Source organism: Podarcis vaucheri (genome assembly GCF_965113315.1).
Source record: "Podarcis vaucheri genome assembly, chromosome: W".
Classification (NCBI taxonomy): domain Eukaryota; kingdom Metazoa; phylum Chordata; class Lepidosauria; order Squamata; family Lacertidae; genus Podarcis; species Podarcis vaucheri.
Genome location: NC_138757.1, coordinates 25305424 through 25327918, shown reverse-complemented (window position 1 = coordinate 25327918; position 22495 = coordinate 25305424). Strand labels below are relative to the sequence as shown.

The 22495-nt window shown below is 48.8% G+C and overlaps 1 long non-coding RNA gene across 1 annotated transcript; it reads left to right on the top strand.

The window, feature by feature from the left end:
- Window positions 1–248: 248 nt before the first annotated feature.
- Window positions 249–14977, top strand: LOC309523361. Its single transcript, XR_014215329.1, has 3 exons — window positions 249–516; window positions 1853–2234; window positions 14365–14977. It is a non-coding gene; the product is annotated as an uncharacterized lncRNA (long non-coding RNA).
- The last annotated feature ends 7518 nt before the right edge of the window (window positions 14978–22495 follow it).

The following is a 22495-nucleotide window of genomic DNA, read 5'->3' as shown; positions in this document are numbered from 1 at the left end:
CAGGAAATTGGAGGCTGCCAGAGAACTGACGGGGGAGGGAGACAAGTATAGAGAGCCCAAGTCGGTAATCAGTAGTTTTTCTTCCACGTCAGAGGAGGAAGCTGGGAGGGGGGAGCAGATGCCAGGGCCCAGCCACTCACAGAGCAGAGGAAAGAGGAGGCGTGAACTTCGGCGATGGGTCTGCTGGAGACGTCACAAAAAGACGCCAGACGACTCATCTGGCTCGTAGGAGAAGGATGTATGTTTTTGAACTCTTGTAAAATGCTTTGAAGCTGAGCAGTAAATCTTATACAGAGATGGCGACGTGCCCGGAGCTTTATCTTAGCTAGCTTCTCAGCTCATAAATCCTTTCAGCATGAGTCGTCTCGCCTGCTGAAAGCTAGTGAAAGGAAGTAAAAGCAGAAATGGAGAAGGAACTTTTCGAACTACGTAAGCGCAATGCCGGATTGGAAGCCCGGGCCTCGGACCTGCAGTCGTGTCTGGAGGAAGCCAGAGCTGCACAGAGTGGTGCCGCAGGTGGGCTATTGGGGAGGAAGGGCAGAGCTGCATGGGTGGAGAAGTTTAACGGCGATCCGGGGAGCTACTTGGACTTTAAGACTGAGATGAGATATTTTTTGGAGCTGGAATCAGCTCAGTTTGCTAACGATGCCCAGAAAGTTGCCTACCTAGTTAGCCACCTGTCGGGGCTGGCCTGTCACGCTGGCTCAAGCCTTTATTATTTGCAGCAAGTTAATTGAAGCTTTAAAGTGCTGCTGTTAGTGCTTTACTCATAGCGTGCTCAGCTGATTTAATTATGGGGCTTGGTGGCTGAAAAATTTAAAGTGTTATCCCTCAGCTCATGGCTCATAAAATCCTTATACCTTTTTAAGGCAGAAAAGCACTTGTGTCTCATAGATATATCTTGTTGCAGTTTGAGTGAGAGTTGCGCAGTAGGAACCCCAGCAAAATTGGGCATTTAGAACTGTTGTTGGGTAGTGTAGACAATACTGAGCTAGGAACACCATTAGAGCCGGTGCTGTTTTAAGGTTGGTGTGGTAAATACTGAGCTATAGCGTACTGCTAGAGCATTAACTGATTTGAGTGGCAGGGCAATTAATTGCTGTGGTGACATGGCTAACAGGGGTAACCCACAAGCACCCTTTACCAATGGAAGCGGGCCTGATGCGCAGGGCGGGTCGCAAACTCCTGTCATGCCTTGCAACCCCCAGGCCTTTGCCCAATTCTTTTCCGCTTCTGAAACATTCTATCTACAATGCAGGCCAGGGGTCGCAGGGTCCTCGGTGACAATGGTAGGCACTCAGGATTGCATTCCAGACACACTACCTAGCAATCAGGAGCTCCCAAGTACATCAGCTTCCTGTTTAAGTGTTGCACACCCTGGCAGCAGCACGGGTAGTCGCCCTCACACGCACTCTTAGTCTTCGCACTCACAAAAGGCTCAGGGGAAATCAACAGGCCCCGTCTCCCAATAACGGTGAGTCCGGAACACAGGGAGGGTCGCAAATCCTGGCTAAGCCATGCAACCCTCAGGCTTTAGCTCAGTTTATTCTCAGCATTTGAAAGTTTCTATCAACAGTTCAGGCTAATGGTCGTGGGGGCCTCTACAACAGTAGCTAGCACCCAGGATTACATTCTAGACACCCTCCCCAGCAACCAGGAGCGCCCCGTCATTTCAGCATCTTGTTTCAATGCTGCGCAACCTGGCAACAGCACAGATAACTGCCCCCTCACACGTTCACAGTCTACGCGTTCCAAAAAGTCCATGCTCGGTTCCGGGGGTGGCAAGACAACTTCTGGCCGGAATAATTGTTCTGCTTCACAGCTGGTTGCAGATGTTCCTAGTATATTACAGGAGCCGCAAACTCAATCTACACCCACGGTGGACGCATCAGGATCATCTTACGATGAGGAGGTACAGGTACAACAGGAAACGCCAGCGGCTGTTGCCTCAATCCTGGTTACCAGTTATGGGCAAGGGGGAAAGAGGAAGGCTAGGAAGAAACATTCATCAAAGAAGAGTAAGTAAAGTAAGCCTTCTGATACCGAGGACGATTCAGAAATGCTTCCTTGCTGCTCACCACCCGCTGGGACCCGAGGGACCAGAATTACTGGATGGAACACGTGGGTCCCTACGTGGAGAAGAAACCGCATGAACACTTTAAGTTCGGAAAGGTTGAGTCAAGACACAGAAGGCAGTGCTGGGAGTTTACAGGGGGTTTATATGAGGCCAAAGTGTAAGTACCTTCAAAAATGTGAGAAGTGCCTGGGTAACCACCCAGCTACGTCATGTTTCAAAGGAAAACAGCCCTTTCGGGGCGGCAGGGGGGCACTTCCATTAGGGAACAAGGGGGGGCCCCCAGACCCTCCCAGGGTGCGGCCGGAAACCGATATTAATGCGAACATTGTTCTGGCCTTCTCACCAGTTAAGCTGCAACCTCTAAAATCCCTTCTTGACTTATACCCAAACAAACAAGCAGCAAGGTACCTTTGGGAAGGGTTTTACCCTCAGTTTTAGAATCCCTATTTCATTCCCACCTAACTCAGGGGACCCCCCGAACCAAACATCAGTTAAGGAAAGGCCGGATACTAAAAAAAAAAAAGTAATCCTAGCTGGGAGGGTAGCGGTGTTGGGAAAACGCCCCCCCCCCCTGGGAAGGGTCACAACTTCCCAAGACACCAGGGCTTCTCTCCAGTGGTCACTCTCTGGCTGGAATCCACCCTCAGTCCAGAGAGACCGGTGATAAGCAACCCCTCCCTCCTGAGAGGAGCACACTCGCCTCCTTCTGGCATCTCATCACAGAAGAAAGAGACAGTCCGTAGTCTACTCACTACTTTATTAAGACTGTACAGGCATGACTGCTCTCCTGAGCAGCATAACACAAGAGTCTCCGACTCGACTCATGCTTCGACTCAGAAGCGAAAGTAACTCTAAGTAACTCTCCGGTTACATGAGAACTGGCTGAGACTTCCTATCTCATGCTCAGAGACATCACATGATGTCAACACAGTAGCTGCTCCTTGCAGTTGGTGAGATACTAAAATCCCAACAAGCGGGACCCTTCAAGGAACCTCCTATCCCATTACCTAAATAATAATAATAATAATAATATTAAAAAAATAGATTTGAGGGGGCATGTTTCATAGATAAAGCCATGCCCACGGGGTGCTCGGTAGCATGTGCTACATTTGAGTCCTTTAGCGCATTTTTGTTTTTTTTAAATAATATTGTCAGGGTTGCTTCCAGATCCTAGCTCACAGAGGATCACGCGAGCCAGCGATCATTAAATAAAAGTCTTTATTGAGTTACAGTCTCCATTCTCAAGCTGCTGCGCGCAACTCTACGTCTTATGCTTAGATCGGCGAAGCTCCGTCTGAGTCTCCGCCCCTTGTGCACCAACTTAATATCCTAGCCCTGCTCCACCTTTTCCGCCTGACAGTTCTCCTCTGGGTCCCTCTGCCCCCCGGGGTCTCTTCCTTCCGGGATTCTTCTGACGCTGACCCCCCGGACCCTTCTGTCTCCTTGCGCCGGGCTTTAGGACCTGGCTCCCTTTCCGGGCTGCCTGCTGCGCCACCTTCCTGTGCATTTGAACTTGGCGCGCGCGCCCAACCTTCCACTTTCCGTCTAACCGTCTCTTCGCTCCCCGATGGAGGTGTGGCCACTCCTGACTCGTGCCCTCCCTCCTGTTGTGAGCTGCCAGCGCTTGATCCCTGGCGCCCTTCCTCATCCCTGCTCTCTGGCGGTGACGCTGGTCCCGATTTCCAACTGCTCCCCTCTGAGTCCCCTCTGGCTCTATCTTCCTGGGGTGTCCCCCTAGTCTCCCCCCTTGCCCTGGCCACTGGTGCTCCTTTTTGTGAATCTTCTGATTCACTGGAAAGACTCGGAGATCTCGGGTCGTCGTCATCACTCATCTTTTCTTCTGCCTCCTCCCCCTCGCTCTCTGTTTCCTCCCTTGCCCTCGCCTCTGCTCCTGAACCCCTGACATCCATCCCCCCCTCGAAGCCCCCTCTTCCCCCCTCCCCGCCTTCCGGTGCGGGAGCTGGGTGCTGCCGTGTCAAGGGGACGAATGTCGGGTACAGTTCGCTTCCCGTGGCGGGCCTCCATCTGAAGTCTTCCGGTTCTTCCTCTCTGCTCTCGTCGACGACGGTCACCTCTGCTTCCATCTCTGTGCCGCCGTGCTCGAAACCCTGGTCGTCCCCGAAAACGTCCATGTCCGTCTCTCCCTCGCTTCCTTCTGGAGGCGTTGCCCGTCCTGGACCCTCCAGCCACTTCCTGCGCCACTGCTCCTCTGGTCGATCATCCCACCAATACGAGGGTTCTGAAGCAGATCCCGAGGGCGACCCCTCCGGGGAACTGGCGTCTCGTGTCGGGTCCTCATCCGAGTCGAACCCCCGGAACGTGCTGGCTGAAAGCGTGGGCGTGAAAAGCCAGTCGTCGAAAAAGTCCGCTGGCATTGGCCTATGTGGGAAGAGGGCATGAAACTCTTCCTTGAGCAGAGGTTCGTCTAAAGCGTAGCCCGGCACCCAGCTGTTGGCACTGGCCGGGGTGCCCTCCTTAGCGAGAAGGTATTCCACCCCCTCTTCCCCCCATCTGGAGTCCAAAATCTCCGTGACTTCGTTGATGCGCACCTCCTGTGCCACTCCCCGTTGCCCGGTTCCCTCTCGGAGCGGACTCGGCGCCGTTCCTGGTTCCTGAAACCTGTGCGGTGCCTTGTAGGGAGTGAGCACCGATCTGTGGAACACCGGATGCATCCTGGAACCCTCCGGAAGCACCAGCCTGAAAGCCACCGGGTTGACCTGCTCTTCGACTTGGTAGGGCCCCAGTTGCTTATGCCCTAGTTTCTTCTTGGCCAACGACCTGGCCGGCACTGCGTGGGCTGCTAACCAGACCCAGTCTCCCACATGGATCTCTTCGCCAACCCTTCTGTGTTTGTCTGCCTGCACCTTGTATGCGTGTTTGGCCAGCTCCAGGTGCCGCCGCAGCTGATCGTGGACCTCCTGCAACTCCGACGCGAACGCATCTGCTGTCTGCGGCTCCCCCTCCACCATTCTTTCCAGTCCCGGGAAGGTTCTGGGGTGCCTCCCGTTGTTGGCGAAGAACGGCGTGACCCCCGTGGACACGTGCTTCGTGTTGTTGTAGGCGAACTCGGCGAGCGGCAGGTAATCCACCCACGTCGCAGGCTGTTGATTCGCATAGCATCTCAGGTACTGCTGCATGATGGCATTGACCCGCTCCGCTTGCCCGTTGGTCTGCGGGTGTCTCGCCGACGCCAGGTTGATCTTGACGTTTAGGAAGCCCATCAGCTTCTGCCAGAAATTCGAGATGTACTGCCGCCCGCGGTCGGACAGAATAGACCGTGGCAGACCGTGAACCTTGAACACGTGGTCTATGAACAGTTTGGCGGTTTGTTCCGCCGTGGCCACCTTTGCACACGGGATGAAATGTGCCATCTTGGAGAACAAGTCCACCACCACCAGCACAGCCGTCTTGCCCCTCGAGCTGGGCAGATCCGTGACGAAATCCAGGGCGACTCTCTCCCATGGTTCGACCGGAGTTTGCAGCGGTTCCAACAGTCCGGCCGGCGGTCTGTGCACTGGTTTGGCCCTCTGGCAGGTGTCGCACCTCGCCACGTAGTCCGCGACCTCCCCTCTCATTCCGGGCCACCAGAAATCCCTGGCGACTAATTCCACCGTCTTCTCCTTGCCAAAGTGCCCGGCAGTGGGCGCGTCGTGCAGCTGATGCAGTACCTTGGCGCGAAGTTCGTCTCCCGGCACGTAGATGGCCCCTTTACGGATGAGCAATCCATCTCTCAGCTGGAACCCATCGGTCGCCGCCGTGCCCCTTTGCATCTCTGCCATCTTTGCTTGCGCGAAGGAGTCATTCTGCAACGCTCGTCGCACCGCCTCCAGGTCCACTGTCGCCGCAGCGCACGCCCACACTGTTGGTGCGAAGATGTGCATGGCGGCCGCTGGCGTGGCGTCCTCCAGATACTGTGGCTTACGGGAGAGCGCGTCCGCCATGATGTTGGTGTCCCCCGGGACATACTCTATTCGGAAGTCGAAGTTCGCAAAGAACTCAGCCCAACGTATCTGCCTCTGGTTCAGGAACTGTGCCGTGCGCCAGTGCTCCAGATTCTTGTGGTCCGTGCAGACCTGCACCGTGTGCTTGGCGCCGATCAGGAAGTGCCTCCACGCTTTGAATGCTGCATGAATGGCCAGCAACTCCCTGTCCCAGATAGTGTAGTTCTGTTCGGACTTGCTGAGCTTCCTGGAGTAAAACGCCCCCGGCCGCCAAACCCCCTGCGGGTCTCTCTGCAGCAGGACAGCTCCCACGGCTCTGTCCGAGGCGTCTGTCTCGACCCTCATTGGCCTGCTGGGGTCGACATGCAGCAGCTGCTCTTCCGACGCGAAGAGCCGTTTGAGTGCCTGAAAGGACCGCTCCGCCTGCTCCGTCCAGATGAACTTCTTTTTCTTGGAGCTAAGCGTGTCCGTGATGGCCGCTGTCTGCATAGCGAAGCCTTTGATGAACTTGCGATAGAAATTCGCGAAGCCGACAAATCGTTGGACCTCCTTCCGGTTGCGTGGGCTTTTCCAATCCAACACCGCTCGAACCTTGGCGCTGTCCATGGCGAGCCCCTTGTCAGACAACTTGTAGCCCAGGAAATCCACCTCCGTTACGTCGAATTGGCACTTCTCCAGCTTGGCGTAGAGCCTATGTTGCTGTAGCCTGCTCAGCACTTCCCTGACGTGTCTGTCATGCTCCTGCTGCGATTCCGAAAAGATCAGGATGTCATCCAAGAAACAGACGCACGTTTTGTAGAGGAGCCCCGCCAACACGTGATGCATGAAAGCTTGAAAAACGTGGGAGCCATTTTGCAATCCAAAAGGCATAACTCTATATTCGTAGGTGCCCAGTGGCGTGAACATGGCTGTCTTCCACTCATCTCCTTCCCGCATGCGAATGAGGTTGTACGCCCCTCGCAGGTCCAACTTGGTGAACACGCTGCCCTTGCGTACTTTTGCGAGTAGGTCGTCGATTCGGGGCATGGGGAAGTCCGATGGCTTGGTCACACTGTTCAAAATGCGGTAGTCCACCACGAGTCTTTTTTGGGGCGTGTCTCGCTTCTTAACAAAGAATACCGGACTGCCCCCCGCTGCCCTGGACTCTCGGATGAAACCGCGCTCCAAATTATGATCTATGAACTCTTTGAGTTCCTGCAGTTCGTCCTCAGACATGGAATACAGCTTCCCTTTGGGCAGCGCCGCCCCCGGCAGCAGGTCAATCTTGCAGTCATATGGTCTGTGGGGGGGTAGCCTGTCTGCCTCCTTCTCGCAGAAAACCTCCAAAAATTCTGCGTACTTGTGGGGAATCGCTTGCAGCGTGCCTAGCAACAGCTGTGACTCCTCTTGCTCCCCTTCCTGCCGGGGCATGATGCAGTGTTCAGCACAAAAGGAAGAGCCGAAGGTCAGCTGCCTCTGGTACCAAGCCAGCGTCGGGCTGTGCTTGTCCAGCCAACTCATGCCCAATACAATAGGCGTGTCCGAGAGTTGAGTGACGTTGAAGCTGATGATTTCCCTGTGATTTCCAAGCCGCAGCACCATAGGTGGCGTCTGCTTCACCACTTGCCCCCCTAACAGCTCCCTGCCATCCACCGTGACGACCTGCAGGGGCAGCGTGGCAGGCAGCAACTGTACAGCGTGCCGGTCGACAAAGTCCTGCCCTATGAAGTCTGCATTGCTACCGGAGTCGACGGTGATTGGCACGTCCATGGTGATTCCATTGGGTAGCTGGAGCGATGCGGTGAGCCTCACTACTGGCTTGGGCGGGAGGGGGTCCATGGGCGGTAAAATCTCTGGGGACTGCTTCACTGACACGTCTGGCTGGGCCCCAGTGCCTCTTCCTCCAGCCAGACATCGTCGTTTCCCTGCTGTGGTTCTCCTTGCTGCGTTGCTGCAGTCACCATTGCCGAAGCTGCAGTGTGCTTGTGGAGCCTCCGGGGACACTCTTTCGCCATATGCCCTGGATCCTCGCAGATATAACACTTCCTGTTCCCTCTAGGAGGCTTCGCTTTCACTGCTGCCGGTGCTAGGGCTCTGGCTGCTGACTGAGCCCTTGCACTCCCAACCTCCATCGGTTCCACCCCTCCCCCTGTTGGAGGCGTGGATTGCGCACGCGCTGCTTCTCTGGGAAGGAAGGAGGAGCCCCTGGCTGGTTCGCGCCCGCTGCGCCCTTCTTCCCTGCTCCACGGACGTTCTTCCAGCCGCACCCCCACCGCCAGCGCCCTCTGAACGATCTCCTGCGTGGTCCGGGGTCTCTCCCCCCTCGCAATCTCATCTTTAACCGAGCTGTGCAAGCCCTCCCAAAAAAGGTCTCTGACAGGAGCCGAATCTCTGTCCCATTCCAGGGCACTGACCAAAGCGAAAAAGCGGGCATGGTACTGCCTTACGCTGGCCCTCCCTTGCCTTAGTCCATGCACCTCCTTCCGGGCAAGATCCACGTCAATGCTTGATAAAAAACACCCATCCATCGCTTTAATAAAGGCGTCCGCATTTTGGAGTGCAGGATCCTTATCTCTCCACAAATTGCGCAGCCATGCTTTTGCGTCTCCATGCAAATGGGACATGATGAACCCCACTTTCTCTTGTTCATCTCTAAAGTCTTTGTGCAGTAGTTGCAGTGCACACATTACGTCTGCTCTAAAGTTGGGGTACTGTTGCAAATTCCCATCGAAGTGAGAGACCAGACTGCCTGTTCGTCTCCCCAACCCAATCCCCTCTGGTTTGGGTGTCTGTTGCCCTTGCTTCGTAAGCACGTCCAACCTGACCTGGAGATCCCTGTAGGCGGCAGCTGCGTCCTCCTCTCTCTTCCTGGATGCCAGCGCCTCGGCATTCAGTCGTGACACTGCTTCTCTCAGTTCCGCTATTTGCTGTTCGGCCGTCATATTGTCTGCCGTTCGTGAGCTCGCTAGTAGGCACCCGCTTTCTCTCCTCTCCGCGAGGCCGTGGATGCCCACAATTTAAAAGAGACGGAGCTTACTGTCAGGGTTGCTTCCAGATCCTAGCTCACAGAGGATCACGCCAGCCAGCGATCATTAAATAAAAGTCTTTATTGAGTTACAGTCTCCATTCTCAAGCTGCTGCGCGCAACTCTACGTCTTATGCTTAGATCGGCGAAGCTCCGTCTGAGTCTCCGCCCCTTGTGCACCAACTTAATATCCTAGCCCTGCTCCACCTTTTCCGCCTGACAGTTCTCCTCTGGGTCCCTCTGCCCCCCGGGGTCTCTTCCTTCCGGGATTCTTCTGACGCTGACCCCCCGGACCCTTCTGTCTCCTTGCGCCGGGCTTTAGGACCTGGCTCCCTTTCCGGGCTGCCTGCTGCGCCACCTTCCTGTGCATTTGAACTTGGCGCGCGCGCCCAACCTTCCACTTTCCGTCTAACCGTCTCTTCGCTCCCCGATGGAGGTGTGGCCACTCCTGACTCGTGCCCTCCCTCCTGTTGTGAGCTGCCAGCGCTTGATCCCTGGCGCCCTTCCTCATCCCTGCTCTCTGGCGGTGACGCTGGTCCCGATTTCCAACTGCTCCCCGCTGAGTCCCCTCTGGCTCTATCTTCCTGGGGTGTCCCCCTAGGCTCCCCCCTTGCCCTGGCCACTGGTGCTCCTTTTTGTGAATCTTCTGATTCACTGGAAAGACTCGGAGATCTCGGGTCGTCGTCATCACTCATCTTTTCTTCTGCCTCCTCCCCCTCGCTCTCTGTTTCCTCCCTTGCCCTCGCCTCTGCTCCTGAACCCCTGACAAATATTTATTGAGATTTTACAAACATTAAAAAGTTTCAAAGTTTAGACTTAACAAATAAGAACAAAGAATAACCTTAAAAAAGAAAAAAAACTACAAAAGTACAAAAGTACAAAAACAGAACACATGAAAAATACAAAATAGAAAACAGTTAACAAAAAGAAAAAAAGAAAAGAAAAAGCTCAATAATTTCATATCTTATACTTCATTTACTAGTTTCCTGACCTCTTCACACCTCCCTTTTTGTATTCCAGTTCAGATATTTAATTCAGCAAATCCTTACCCTCTGTCATTTATCTTTACTCAGTATCTTAACCTATTATAACCATGTGTTTATAACCATTGTCAATCCATATTTACATATTCTTGATAATCTTTTTACCAATACCACTTATTTTCCATCCGACATCATTTTAACATTCCTTAATTTTACAGTATTTCTGCAAGTAGTCTTTAAATTTCTTCCAGTCTTCTTCCACCGACTCTTCTCCCTGGTCACGGATTCTGCCGGTCATTTCTGCCAATTCCATGTAGTCCATCACTTTCATCTGCCATTCTTCCAGTGTGGGTAAATCCTGTGTCTTCCAATACTTTGCAATCAGTATTCTTGCTGCTGTTGTTGCATACATAAAAAAGGTTCTATCCTTTGGCACCAATTGGCCGACTATGCCCAGGAGGAAGGCCTCTGGTTTCTTCAGAAAGGTATATTTAAATACCTTTTTCATTTCATTATAGATCATCTCCCAGAAAGCCTTAATCTTTGGGCACGTCCACCAAAGGTGAAAAAATGTACCTTCAGTCTCATTACATTTCCAACATTTATTATCGGGCAAATGATAGATTTTTGCAAGCTTGACTGGTGTCATGTACCACCTATATATCATTTTCATAATATTCTCTCTTAAGGCATTACATGTCGTAAATTTCATACCTGTGGTCCACAACTGTTCCCAGTCAGCAAACATAATGTTATGTCCAACATCCTGTGCCCATTTAATCATGGCAGATTTAACCGTTTCATCCTGAGTGTTCCATTTTAACAGCAAGTTATACATTCTTGAAAGTATCTTTGTATTGGGATCTAGCAATTCTGTTTCCAACTTTGATTTTTCCACCTGGAAGCCAATTTTTTTGTCCAAATTATATACCTCTCTTATTTGATAATAATGAAGCCAATATCGCACTCTATCTTTTAATTTCTCAAAACTCTGCAATTTCAATTTATCTCCTTCTTGCTCCAAGATCTCCCAATATTTTGGCCACTTGGCCTCCATATTGAGCCTTTTCTGAGCTTTTGCCTCCATCGGTGACAACCATCTTGGGGTTTTATTTTCAAGTAAGTCTTTATATCTTATCCAGACATTAAACAGTGCTTTCCTGACAATATGGTTTTTAAATGCCTTATGTGCTTTAACCTTGTCGTACCACAAATATGCATGCCACCCAAAAACATTGTTGAAACCTTCTAAGTCCAAAATGTCTGTGTTTTCAAGAAGCAGCCAATCCTTCAACCAGCAAAAAGCTGCTGATTCATAGTAAAGTTTAAGGTCTGGCAGGGCAAATCCCCCTCTTTCTTTTGCATCAGTTAATATTTTAAATTTTATTCAGGGCTTCTTGCCCTGCCAGACGAATTTAGAAATGTCTCTCTGCCACTTCTTGAAACAGTCCATTTTATCTAAAATTTGTAACGATTGGAACAGAAACAGCATTCTTGGCAATACATTCATCTTTATAACAGCAATTCGGCCCAGCAAGGAAAGCTTCAAATTTGACCATATTTCTAGATCCTTTTTAACTTCTGACCAACATTTTTCATAATTGTCCTTAAATAAGTTCCCATTTTTAGCTGTCATATTTATCCCCAAATATTTCACCTTCTTAACCACCGTTAAACCTGTCTCATTCTGAAACCTCTCTTTCTTTCAGTCGTTGTTAAGTTTTTCTCAAGGACTTTAATTTTTAACTTATTCAACTTAAATCCTGCCACGTGACCAAACTCTTGGATCAATTCTAATACTCTTTTAGTGCTGGATTCTGGCTCCTGTAATGTCAATACTAAGTCATCTGCAAATGCTCTCAATTTGTACTGTTTAGCTCTGACTTGTATACCTTTAACCAATTGGTCCCTTCTAATCATATTCAGCAGGACCTCCAGGGCCGATATAAAAAGCAATGGGGAGATTGGGCAACCTTGTCATGTCCCTTTTTCTATCTTGAATTCCTCTGTCACCACATTATTAACAATTAATTTAGCCTTTTGTTCTGAATAGATTGCACTTATACCGTTTCCAAAGCCTTGACCTACCCCCATCCCCTGTAGATTCTTCTTCATAAAACTCCAAGAAATATTGTCAAAGGCTTTCTCGGCATCCACAAAAATTAAAACTGCTTTAGTATTAATGTCCTCTTGCAACTTCTCCAAAATGTTAATTATATTCCTCGTATTATCAGACAAATGTCTGCCTGGGAGAAAGTCAGCTTGGTCCTTATGTATCTCTTCCTTTAATACTTTTTTTAACCTCTTGGCCAAAATGTCACCAAATATTTTGTAATCCACATTTAACAGGGATATGGGTCTGTAGTTCTTAAGTTGTGTCTTTTCAGACTCAGTTTTCGGTATAAGTGTAATATATGCTTCTTTCCACGACTCTGGCGCTTTTTTTCCCCTCCAAAATTTCATTGCAAACCTCCTTTAGTGGTTGAATTATCCAGTCCTTCAAAGTTCTGTAGTATTTTGAGGTTAAGCCGTCCGGCCCTGGAGATTTTCCCAACTGCATATTCTGAATGGCACCTTCTACGTCCTGTTCCGTAATTTTATGGTTCAACATTATCTTATTTTCTTGGGAGATTTTTTGCAATCCATTTGTTTTCAAGAACTGGTCTATATCAAACTCTTTCTGGGGCCCTTGTGTATATAATTGTTTAAAATACCTCTGGAAGCATTTTCTAATTTCCACTGGATTCTGAATGTTTTTTCCTTCCACTTCCAAATTAATAATGGTGTTAAGTTTTTGTCTTTTCTTCATCTGCCAAGCCAACAGTTTCCCACATTTATTTGCCGATTCAAAATCCTTTGTCTCATTTGTTTAATTTTCCATTCAATTTCCTGATTCATCATCTTCATGTATTGCACTTGATGTAGCTTTATTTCTCTCAGAATCTCTTGTGAATTGGGTTTCACTCTCAGTTTTTTCTTGCCCTCTTTTATTTTTTCCAGAATTTTTTCTTTTTTCTCGTTTTGAGCTCTCTTCTTTAATGAGTTCTGTTGGATCAGAAACCCCCTCATAACTGCTTTACTTGCGTCCCATATTACTCTTTTTTCCATGGTGGTATTCAAATTTATCTCAAAATAGTCTCTCAGGGTTTTTTGGGCCTTCTTGGTCACCTCTTGATCTCTAAACAAGGTGTCATTCATCCTCCATCTGAAGGAACCGGTTGGTGTTAGTTTCATCTCCATTTTCACGGCATTATGGTCGGAGCACGTCTTAGGGCAGATCTCTACCTTCCTGATCTTGGGTGCCAGTCCTCTAGTTATCCAGATTTGGTCAATTCTTGTCCATGTCTTTTGGGCTTCAGAAAAGAAGGTTCCCTTTCTACCCAAGGGATTCCTGGTTCTCCAAATGTCAATCAAGTCCATATTGTCAGTCAATTCAAAAAAGGTTTTGGGTAGTCTGCCATCTTTAGTAACTACCTGTCTCTGCGACTTATCCATGTTTAGCGCATTTTTGGACTGGGCCCTTCGTTTTAAAACTGGATCTTAGGGGGTGGTCCACTACCTTGGTGACTTTATTCTGGTGGCAAGTAATAGGCCAGATTGCGCTGTTCTTTAGAGACTTTCACCTCCCTGGCTGAGGATCTTGGTGTACCTCTGGCCGTGGACAAAACAGAGGGCCCAGTCACAACCATGACTTATTTGGGCATAGAATTGGACACAATCGTACAGACACCCCGCTTACCCAAGAAAACGTTAACTGCACTTAAGTAATTAATCTTACAGCTTCTTCCCCTCAGGAAGGTCATCCTTAGACAGATTCAATTGCTACTGGGTCACCTCAACTTCGCTTGCCGAGTGGTATCCCCCAGCCGCCCCCTTTTGTGGGCATTGGGCAAAGTTGTCAGCAGGATTGCAGGCTCCTCAACACAGAGTGCGCCTTTCTAAAGTGGTAAAGTCTGACCTGGAGGTGTAGTTTAAGGTTTTGGACAAATACAATGGCATTTCCTTATGGCAGGATAACCTGACATTTTGTGCAGACTTTCAGGTACAGTCTGACATGGGGCCCTCTGCCTGGCAGGGAAAGCCCATTACGCTTGACCTCGCCTTCCTATAATTCCCCCCCCCCTTATCGTAGCTGCGGTGCACTTGTGGGCCAAGGAGTTTAGGAATCACTGGATACGTTTTTGGGCAGACAACCAAGCGGTCGTCTATGTCCTGTCAAAACAATCATCGCGCTCCCCTAAGGTGGGAAACCTGCTTCGGTCCTTAGTCCTTTTGTGCCGAGAACTAAACATCTATTTCTCCACTAAGTTTCTACCTGGGGTTAACAATGACTTCGCAGATGCTCTATCTTGTTTTCAGATGGATCGCTTTCGCTCGTTAGCACCAGAAGTGCAGCATTCGCCACAGCCATTCCCAGAGCACCTTTGGAGCCTTGGGAACGAGACGTCATGAAGGGAGTATTGGTGTTGGTAGCCCCTTCCACGCTTAGATCGTATAAAAAGGCCTGGTCTGATTTTGTGGAGTTTCAAAATAAGATAAAGAATGTTAGGCCAGAAAACCCCTCTAAAAAGGCCGAGGTGCTGCAATACCTCGTACATTCAAGGCAGTTGGGCTGGGCAGCAAAGACTCTTAACAATCAGTCTCCTGCAATTTCCTTTTTCTTCAAGGCTGTATATTCAATAGACCAGTGTGCGAATGTCATTAACTAAATAAAATAAAATAAAATAATAAAACCAAACGTCGTGCGAAAGGCACTGGATGTAGAGTTTGGTGGTTATAGGGTTAACCTCCTTTGTGTTCTGCCCTGGGGGGAGGAACGTCCATACGATGCTGCACTGTACGTCACAGGTTCTTTGTTCTCTGTGTTTAGTTTCACTTCTCTCCGAGAGCGAAAGGAGAAAGCCACGATGGAACTAAGCTCTGATGGAATGTAAATTACTTCTGCTTGTAAATAAAGCTTCTTAGAATAGAAGACTCTTGTCTCTGGACTATATCATTCCCTATTCTACTTCACGACAGCAACGCCGCTGCATCTCTGCTGTTCCTGCCTTAGGTGGAGTTTCCCCCAGAAGATTGCACTGAGAGCAAAGCAGTGTTTTGTATGCAGGGGAAACGCACTGGACAGGCAGAAGTTCTACAGGTTATGGGAGCCAACGTTTTAGTTGCTACGTGATGAGAAGGGAGTGCAAGGAGACGCTGTGCCAGCTGGATCTCCTGCCATGACTACAAAGACATTTCTGAGGTCGCTGGAGAAGGGGAGCCAAGTCTTTCCAGACGCCTGGCTGGCAAGAATTAGTAAGTACTCTAGCCACAGAAGGGATGGGGAAAAGATTGCTCAGCCCCAAGGAAATTTTCCCTTTGAGAGACTGACTGGACAAAATTGGCTTGAATGGTCCTTTCAGATGGAATATCTGTTGCTGGGGGAACAGCTGTGGCAGTGTGTGCACCCCCCATCGCCTGAAGCTAGTGAAAAAGCTGAGGCAAAGATGGTTGTGGTCCAGGAGATGGAGCAGCGTGTGCTGGGCATTTTAGAAGCAGGCGTGGAGGCTTCTCTTCTGCCCCTCATTCAAGGGAAGGGGCCCTCAGAAGCTTGGCAGGCACTACAGGAGGCATGTGAGGCCGGGGTAGTCGCCAGGAGCCGAGAGGGGGCTGAAGTGTGGAGCCCAGAAACGGCTGAGAAGAGCCCTGAGAAGGCAGTGAGCCTTGTTAGCCCAGGTTTGGCTGGCCAGAGCCTTGTGAGCTTATTGAAGGCTGAGAGGAGCCTTGTACCCCCAGTGGGGGGGTGGTGGTGAAGGGACTGCTTCTGCTTCTGTTGCTATTTCTGTTCCTGGAAGCTGTTTGGATGCTTCAACACGTCTGTGTGATGAGCTGGGAAAGAGGCTGAGAGCTGGGAGGAAAGCAGTGGCAAGCTGTTCCTCAGGCTGTTTCTCTGGAAGCCCTGCACTCAGAGGGGGTGCAGGCAGAAGTTCTGCTCCCAAGAGTGGGGGTGCAGATGCCAGCAGTGAGAGCTCTGGGAAGCCTTTGTCTCCAAAAGTCTCCAAAAGCTGTTTACGTCGAAAGCCGGAGTCTGGCTGTGAGAAGCTTTGTCCTGCTAGAGGCTCCAACGTCGCGCAGCTGGAGAAGGAGCTGATAACGGGCGGTTATCAGATGGCGCAGCGTGAGAACACCGGCAGAGGTCCTGCAACTATGGCAACGTCTGGAGCAGTATCCATGGCAACCGTGCAGGACATTTGTGAAGGCCCCAGCCAGGAAGATGGTCGGGGGGAGAGCTTTGCCATGGCAGTTCTTGAGGAATGTCAACAACAAGCCACCCTCACTGTTGTGATAGACTCAGGAGCGACGAACACTCTCGTGCCATCTTCTGACTTTTTGAGGAACTGCAGGAAAGTTAAAACTAATATGTTTGTCACCTTGGCTGATGGAAGCAGAAAACCGCTGACTGAGGCTGGAATGCTTTATTGTTCCTTTCTCAAGCATGAGGTTCAGGCCTATGTTGTACCTGAGATAGCAAATTGTCTGCTAAGTGTATCTGATTTAATTGCTGCCAATTTTTGTGTGTCTTTTGCAGATAACGTGTTCTTTTTCCAGAGACGGCGAAGAGCTGTACACAGTGGAATGCAGGAACAACTTGTTTATTGTAGAGATGCCAATTGCTACTGAGGATGCCACTGACGATGCAAGGGTGCAATGTGTGAATATAGCGCCACATAGTGGTTGTGCTCATCTCTGGCATAGAAGATTTTGTCATGCTAATTGGAATTATGTTAAGAAGGCCCCAGAATTAACAGAAGGATGCAAATTTAAGAGTTGTGACAAATTCCTGGATTGCCGAGCTTGCAAGCAATCGAAAGTTGTCACATGCTCTTATCCCAAGTCAGACAGGAAGACCACTGAACCTTTTGAGTTAGTGCATGCAGATTTGTCAGTTGAGTCGCTAGGGGGTTCAAAATACGCTCTTCTTCTTGTCGATTATTTTTCGAAATCTGCTTGGGTTTTTTGTTAAAAAACTAAGGGGGAGGCTGCTGGGTTGATCAAGGATTGGATCACTGTAGGTTGAGGTGACCTTCTCCACCAAGATAAGGAGTTTTCAAAGTGATGCTGGGGCAGAGTTCACTGGGTCTGCTTTGCAGAATTTCTTCAGACAGAAGGGGATTAGCCACAGGCTGACCGCGCCTCATAGTCCACAACAGAATGGGGTTGCAGAGAGAAAAAATCGTTTTTTGCAGGAAGCGGTGTCAGCAATTATTTTTGATGCAGGGCTACCCCAGCGCTTTTGGGCTGAGGCCTGGCGCTTTGCTGTTTTCACACAGAACAGAGTGTACAATTCAAGTGTAGGAAACACACCCTATTTCCTGCTGCACTGTAAGAAGCCCAAGGTGCATTACCTCCGTGTGTTTGGTTGTGAGGCCTGGGTTCTTATTCCAAAGGCTCTACGCAGGAAGGGTGAACCAAGGTCCAAGAAAATGATCTTTGTGGGGTATGAGCCTGGCTCAAAGGCTTGGAGGTTTGCATACCCAAGTGGAAACCAGTCCAGACTGGTAATCAGCAATAGTGCTGAGTTCTGTGAACAGGCTGGTTGGTCGAGTCTGCATGGCAATCCAGACGTGCTTTCACAGCAGTTCTATGACCCAGATGGTGAGGAGCAAGAGGAACTTGTTGCTGAGGACCAAAGTCCAGAGCAACAGGGTCCGCCGCAGGGACAGAGTCCACAGCAGGGACAGCTTAGGATTCCTCAGAGGGGGAGACATAGAACACCTCCTCAAGCCGTAGTCAAGACTGAAAAAAAGAGTGAACCTTTCCTCACCTGCTGGGCCGGCTGTAAGGTTCAAAAGGCACAGCAGGTCAGAGGGGGAGATTTCTGACACTGAGGATGGTCTTGCTGGCCCTAGTGGGTCAGAGGGGGAACCAGGGTTCACGCTGAGAAGGTCAGCAAGGTCAACCAAGGGGAAGCCACCTGATAGGTTCGAAGCTACTGGTGTGTGGGTAGGTGTGGCTAGGTGTGAACCTGAATCCTTCAAGGATGTTCAGAAGTTGCCTCAGGAAGAAGCCAGCAAATGGCATGAGGCAATGCAGAAGTAGATGATATCCATGGAAGATCTTGGTGTGTTCTCACTCACAGAGTTGCCACCTGGCAAGCAAGCTGTGAGTTGCAGATGGGTTTATCGCCTTAAACCCACAGAAGCTGGAGAACCACAATATAAAGCGAGATTAGTGGCCAGAGGTTTCACCCAGAGAAAAGGGATTCATTTCACGGAAGTGTATTCGTCTACCTCTAGGAGTGAAACTCTACGTGTGCTTTTAGCTGTTGCTGCACAGAGAAGTTGGAAGGTAAACCACTTTGATGTGGATGTTGCCTACTTGAACTCAGATCTCCAGGAGGAGTTGTACATGCTTCCTCCTCCAGGGTTTGAGATCATGAGGCAAGGCATTGTGTGGCGGTTGCACAAATCCATCTATGGGTTACGTCAATCTGCCAGAAACTGGAATATGTGTCTGAATGAAGCCTTGGAAGAGCTAGGTTTCAGAAGAAGTGTTGCTGATAGTTGCCTTTATTTGAAGGGGTCAGGTGAGACACAGGAAGCTGTGCAGGTCTTTGTTGACGACCTCTTATTTCTCGCAGAGACAGGTAAACAGGTAGAAAGGTTCACCAAGGAGCTTGGGAAATGGTTCAAGCTCAAGCAGCTGGGAGCTGTTAGGACTTATTTGGGTGTGGATGTGTTTAGGACACAAGATGGAAGTTTCTTGCTCAGCCAGAGAGGTAAAATTGAGCAACTGCTTCAGAAGTTCAGGATGAGTGATTGTGCAGGTGTCAGAAGCCCTATGGAGACTGGCTATGTAAAGGATAGTCAGCAAGTAGAACGCGCTGTGTTTGAAAATGCTGAAATCTTTCAGTCAGCTCTAGGAAGTTTGCTGTATTTGTCCCAGTGGAGCAGACCAGATATAGAATCATAGAATCATAGAATCATAGAATCATAGAATCATAGAGTTGGAAGAGACCACAAGGGCCATCGAGTCCAACCCCCTGCCAAGCAGGAAACACCATCAGAGCACTCCTGACATATGGTTGTCAAGCCTCTGCTTAAAGACCTCTAAAGAAGGAGACTCCACCACACTCCTTGGCAGCAAATTCCACTGTCGAACAGCTCTTACTGTCAGGAAGTTCTTCCTAATGTTTAGGTGGAATCTTCTTTCTTGTAGTTTGGATCCATTGCTCCGTGTCCGCTTCTCTGGAGCAGCAGAAAACAACCTTTCTCCCTCCTCTATGTGACATCCTTTTATATATTTGAACATGGCTATCATATCACCCCTTAACCTCCTCTTCTGCAGGCTAAACATGCCCAGCTCCCTTAGCCGTTCCTCATAAGGCATCGTTTCCAGGCCTTTGACCATTTTGGTTGCCCTCCTCTGGACACGTTCCAGTTTGTCAGTGTCCCTCTTGAATTGTGGTGCCCAGAACTGGACACAGTACTCCAGGTGTGGTCTGACCAGAGCAGAATACAGTGGCACTATTACTTCCCTTGATCTAGATGCTATACTCCTATTGATGCAGCCCAGAATTGCATTGGCTTTTTTAGCTGCCGCGTCACACTGTTGGCTCATGTCAAGTTTGTGGTCAACCAAGACTCCTAGATCCTTTTCACATGTACTGCTCTCAAGCCAGGTGTCACCCATCTTGTATTTGTGCCTCTCATTTTTTTTGCCCAAGTGCAATACTTTACATTTCTCCCTGTTAAAATTCATCTTGTTTGTTTTTGCCCAGTTCTCTAATCTGTCAAGGTCGTTTTGAAGTGTGATCCTGTCCTCTGGGGTGTTAGCCACCCCTCCCAGTTTGGTGTCATCTGCAAATTTGATCAGGATGCCCTTGAGTCCATCATCCAAGTCGTTGATAAAGATGTTGAATAAGACCGGGCCCAAGACAGAACCCTGTGGCACCCCACTAGTCACTCTTCTCCAGGATGAAGAGGAACCATTGATGAGCACCCTTTGGGTTCGGTCAGTCAGCCAGTTACAAATCCACTGAGTGGTAGCATAGTCAAGACCGCATTTTACCAGCTTCTTTACAAGAATATCATGGGGCACCTTGTCAAATGCCTTGCTGAAATGAAGGTAGGCTACATCCACTGCGTTCCCTTCATCTACCAGGCTTGTAATTCTGTCAAAAAACGAGATCAGGTTAGTCTGACATGACTTATTTTTCAGAAATCCATGCTGACTATTGGTGATCACAGCATTCCTTTCTAGGTGCTCACAGACTGAAGCCCAAGAAATCTCACCAGGCCTTCTTGTAAGACCTGAGGGTGGAGAGTGCGCCAGACGCTAATACTCCCTTAATCAATTTGCGTCTCCAACGTTCCACAGGTGCTCCGGAAAGGGTTCGGGCAACAGCTGTGCTCCAGGTACCTGAACCCCATGAAATCACACCAGACCTTCTTATATGATCTAAGCGTAGAGGGTGCGACAGACGCTAATACTGTTGCAAAACGTTTTCTGTGGAGGGTGTAACATTGGTGGAAAGGGAGGATACTTTGGACCTGAACCCCATGAAATCACACCAGACTTTCTTATATGATCTAAGCGTAGAGGGTGCGACAGATGCTAATACTCCCTTAATCACTTCACGTCTCCAAGGATCCACAGGTGCTCTGGAACGGGTTCTGGCAGTGGCTGAGCCCCGGGAGCTAATGCTCAGAAGCGAGGCACTGGAGGACGAATGATTGGAGTAGGCACGACACCCTCTCGGAACGCGATGACTGTTTAGGCAGCATGTTGACCACTGCCTGGTTTTCAGATCTGAAGCACACCCGGCGATTCTGGAATTCCTCAGTCCAAATGTGAACAGCCACAACTAAGGGGGAAAAAACTCCAGAAAAGTGAGATCCCACATGATAGCTTCGTCTTGCTCCTCTGCTGGCCATTGTTGAGCACCCCAGCATCCCCTAAAGAATAAACTGAAGCCCAAGGACCCAGCGGCATCAGTGAACCCGGCAATTTGAGGACAGGTTGAGGATTTCCTGCCATAAGGAGACTACATTGAAGCGTTGCAGAAACGTGATCCAGATCTCAAGGTCTGTCTTAACTGATTTTGGGAGTCTTACCCTGTGGTGCGGTTTGTTTGTTTGTTTGTTTGTTTGTTTTTGTTATTTTATTTTATTTTTAAGGTTAGATATGCACATAGGCCGCAAGCCCCATTTTGTATCATGACTTTTAAACTTCTGATTTGTTTCTGAGTCACTTGGTGCTCTCTGTGCTGAATCTGAAGGGGGCTGGCACACAGACTAGTTGAATGTGGATGTTCATTATGCACTGTATCATAGTATAGTACAGTGATTATAAAATATCTGCTTGAGTATACGTTTTCATCATGTGTAAAACTCATAATGAATAAACAAATAGTTCTATATTGTGATCAAGTAACTCCTAGAACAAAATTGTAAGTTTTAGCTTCAGAAAACCAGTTGCTTCTAGCCAACATCCTGTTGCCAATGTAGCTAAAATTTTTGCACTTTTGATTGCTAGCTGATAACACGGTTGTTAGTATGACAAGAGATTGGTGGGATGTTCTCCTACAGATTTCCCAAAACTGTTGTACTACAGACACAGCCAGGACATTCCAGACACAGCCAGGACATTCCAGAACACTTCTATCTGGTACTGTAAATGTCAGGTTTGAGTTTCACTCAAGCTAGAAAGAACTGCTACATATGCAACATGTTCTAGAAGATCGCCAAAGGTGAGCTCTTGGCCAAAGCGTTATCCACTTCAGTGAAGTGTTATTTCTCACCAAACTAGCAATTTGTTTACTAACTATACATGTTCCCTAATATAGTTAAAGCATTGAAATTATGCGATTTTGACTGTTGGGCTTAAAGGCTTACTAGATTATAGGACTAAGGACTAAATCATTATTGTACTTCTTTGCAATTTTGCCCACAGCTGCCCTGCTCATTGGGAGAACAGGAAATGGATCTGGAACACTTCAAAGCAGTACCATTGCTCCCATGTGTCTTCCTGTTTGGGCTGTCATTTTTGTTTAAGCTGTGGTCTTGCTCTTGTAGTTAATCTGTAGTTTATCGCAGCAATACGGCCTAGCAGTGAAAGCTTCAAATTTGACCAGATTTCTAAATCTTTTTTCACTTCAGTCCAGCATTTTTCATAATTGTCTTTAAATAGATTCCCATTTTTAGCTGTCATGTTAATCCTCAGGTATTTCACTTTCTTTCTTTTCTTTTTTTAAAAAATATTTTTTATTGCTTCTTTCCAGGCACAGATATATCATCAAATGTTCAACAAAAGCAACTTTACAGAAAAAGGAAAAGAGAGAGTTAGAGAGAAAATTCATCTTTCCAAAACAATTTTTTCATGGCCTACCGGACTTCCCCACATCTTCCCCACCCTGCATTCTTTACAATAAAAATAACAGCAAATTGTTACCCTGTTTCATGCGTTTTTTGTACTTTCAATTAATTATATTTTAGGTTTAAAGTACTTA